General features: G+C 48.9%; 1 long non-coding RNA gene across 1 annotated transcript in view; it reads left to right on the forward strand.

Annotated features, from left to right (window-relative positions):
• The first annotated feature begins 58 nt into the window (after window positions 1–58).
• Window positions 59–3178, forward strand: part of LOC107116572 — an 8202-nt gene continuing 5082 nt past the window's right edge. Inside the window, exon 1 of the long non-coding RNA XR_001482710.1 lies at window positions 59–102. This is a non-coding gene — a long non-coding RNA (uncharacterized LOC107116572). The remainder of the gene's footprint in view (window positions 103–3178) is intronic.

Here is a 3178-nt window from a genome sequence, read left to right on the forward strand (position 1 = left end):
TTATTCGTGCAATTGCTAACAATGTTGCTATTAATTTTCTAGTGACTTTACTTTCACAGGTATCTGGGATGACATCCAACAGGACCGTTTCAGGTAGAAAAGGTAAGTTAATTCCCGTAATTTTGTGAATTTGTTGTACATGAGGGACAGGACCACCAACAATGCAGAAAATCTCCAGTCTTCCCACATTTTTTCCAGCAGAGTTTATTTATTTTTGGATCCATTTTATTTAGCCGATCAGGTGTTAAGTACCAGCGATGAAAATTTTTAAAGAAATTAAGTTTGATACAAAAGATCTTTGAAGAAGGACTGGGCGAGCTCCAGATTTTGTCCCATGAGTCCATCTGGAGTCTGTTTTGACAGTCCGTTTGCCATTTGAGTTGTGAGGCTATCGTTTTCTGCTGCAGTTCAGTACGCAGAATTTTATATGGACAGTCTCTTGCTCTACCAGCTGTCTCTTGGGGGGGGGGCTCCTCTAGACTAGGCCCAGCGCTGTGCCAGCTTTGGGTTGGGAAAGAGCCAGCATGGTGTAGTGGCTGAGAGTGCTGGAGACTGTTCTGGGAGAACCCGGTTCGATTCCCCACTCCTCCTCATGCAGCCAAGCTGGGTGACCTTGGGTCAGTCACAAGTTCTCTCGGTGCTGTTCTCTCTCCAGAGCAGTCCTCGAAAGAGCTCTCTCAGCCCCACCTGCCTCACAGGGTGTCTGTTGTGGGGAGGGGATGGAAAAGGAGGTTGCAAGCCGCTCTGAGACTCCTTGGGATAGAGGAAATACCTGGAGATTTGGGGCATGTAGCCTGAGGATGTGGCGTTTGGGTAGGGACCTCAGTGGGGTAGGATGCCATAGGGACCACCCTCCAAAGCAGTAGTTGTAATCCCAGGAGACCTTCAGCCACCACCTGGAGGCTGCCAGCCCTATAAGGACCCAGCATCTTGCGTTTTAGAGACGCAAGAGAGTTCCCCTTCCCAACCTCCCATCCTAGCCTTGGTTTGCCCAGTAAGGGCCTGGGAACTTCCCCCAATTACAGATATTCTCTGGACTACAGAGATCGGTTCCCTTGTTTATTATTCTTTTATGTATTCTTTGTAAGGAGCTGCGGTGGCTCAAGTGGTTAAGAGGCTGAACTGCAGGCTGTGGAAGGTCGGTAGTTCAGCAGTTCGAGACCCGAGTGTGCCGCATGACGGAGTGAGCTCCTGTCTCTAGTTCCAGCTCCTGCCAACCGAGCAGTTTGAAAGCGAGAAATTGCAAGTAGATAAATAGGTACCACTTCGGTGGGAAGGTAACGTTGCGTTCCGTGCGCCTTGGTGTTTAGTCATGCCGGCCACATGACCACGGAAATGTCTTCGGACAGCGCTGGCTCTTCGGCTTTGAAACGGAGATGAGCACCGCAACCCTAGAGTCGGACTCGACTGGCTTTCGAGCAAGGGAGACATTTACCTTTTTATGTATTCTTTAATTAAAATATTGGGGGAGGGGGTATTTGTGTGTGCGTACATTCGTGCATGTGTGCCTGGAACTCATGGTTGACTTCTGGCGACCCCTACCGGGGGGCTTGGATGTTTCAGAGAGGTGGCTTGCTATAGCCCGCCTCTGCATCATGGCCCTGGTATTCCTTGGAGGTCTCCCATCCAAGTAATTGCCAGGACTGGCCCTGCTTAGCTTCTGAGATCTGATGAGACCGAGCTGGCCTGGGCTACCCATTATTTAATTAAGACATTGATTAGCCACCTTTCTTCTTTATGGTGCTCAAGGTCGCTACTGCAGGCCCCTATTGCAGGCCGTTACTGCAGAGCTTGGTCTGTGGTTTTAACATCTAACTGATTATGAGCAGAAACATCGTGGAACATCTGGGCAGTGGAAATTTACTCTAGCAATATACCATCTAGGTTAATTGACTTTGTAGTTATAATTTTTTTGTTGTATGGTTAAATATTGTGTAATTTTAATGTATTTATGCTTTTATGGAAGCCGCCCTGAGCCCTCTTGTGGGGACGGCGGAGTATAAATTTGATAATAAATAAATATAAGGCAGCTTACAATACAGGGTGTCTGTTGTGGGGAGGGGGAGGGGAAGGAGATTGTCAGCTACTCTCAGTCTCCCTCAGGGAGTGAAGGGCTGGGTATAAATCCAATCCAATCTCTTCTTCTAAAAAATAAGATTACATTTTTAAAAAAACATAGAACCCTTATTTAAAAAATCACAGTTTAGGACTGCTTTAATCAAATGCAGTCCTAAATAGCGCCCTGGAACAAAATGGCAGCTTTGCAGGGTGGATTTTGTGGCATTATACCCTGATGAGGTCCTTCTCTACTAGGGTTGCCAAGCTCCAGGTGATGGCTGGAGATTTCCTGGAATTAGAAGAAGAAGAGAAGAGATTGTATTTATACCCCGCCGTTCACTACCTGAAGGAGTCTCAGAGCGGCTTACAATCTCCGAGAGCCAGTTTGGTGTCGTGGTTAAGTGCGCAGACTCTAATTTGGGAGAACTGGGTTTGATTCCTCACTCCTCCACTTGCACCTGGCTGGATGACCATGGGCAAGCCGTAGTTCTGATAAGAGCTGTTCTTGAAAAAGCGCTGTTTCTGTCAGAGCTCTCTCAGCCCCACCTGCCTCAAAGGGTGTCTGTCGTGGGGAGGGGAAGGGAAAGGAGTTTGTAAGCCCCTCTGAGACTCCTTTGGGTAGAGAAGGGCAGGGTATAAATCCAATCTCTTCTTCTTCTTTCCCTCCCCACAACAGACACCCTGTGAGGCAGGTGGGGCTGAGAGAGCTCTTTCGAGCACTCCCCTTGAGAGAACAGCTCTGAGAGAACTTGTGACTGACCCAAGGTCACCCCAGCAGCTGCATGTGGAGGAGCTGGGGAATTCAACCTGGTTCTCCCGGATTAGAGTCCCTGCGCTCCTAACCACTACTCTCCAGGCAACAGAGATCAGTTTGCTTGGAGAAAACAGCCACTTTGGAAGGTAGACTCTGTGACATTCTACCCCACTTGAAGTCCCTCCCCAAACCCCGCCCTTCTCTGGCTCCACCCCCAAAGTCTCCAGGTCTTTCCCAACCCAGAGATGGCAACTCTACTCTCCACCCTCCCCAGGGCCCACCCTCAAGTCTCCAGGAATTTCTGCAACATGGAGTTGGCAACCCTAGGAGTTACTTCAGGTGCTTCCCTTTGGCTTGGAAGGGGTC

Source organism: Gekko japonicus, unplaced genomic scaffold (assembly GCF_001447785.1).
Source record: "Gekko japonicus isolate JY-2015 unplaced genomic scaffold, Gekko_japonicus_V1.1 scaffold275, whole genome shotgun sequence".
In the NCBI taxonomy this organism is placed as follows: domain Eukaryota; kingdom Metazoa; phylum Chordata; class Lepidosauria; order Squamata; family Gekkonidae; genus Gekko; species Gekko japonicus.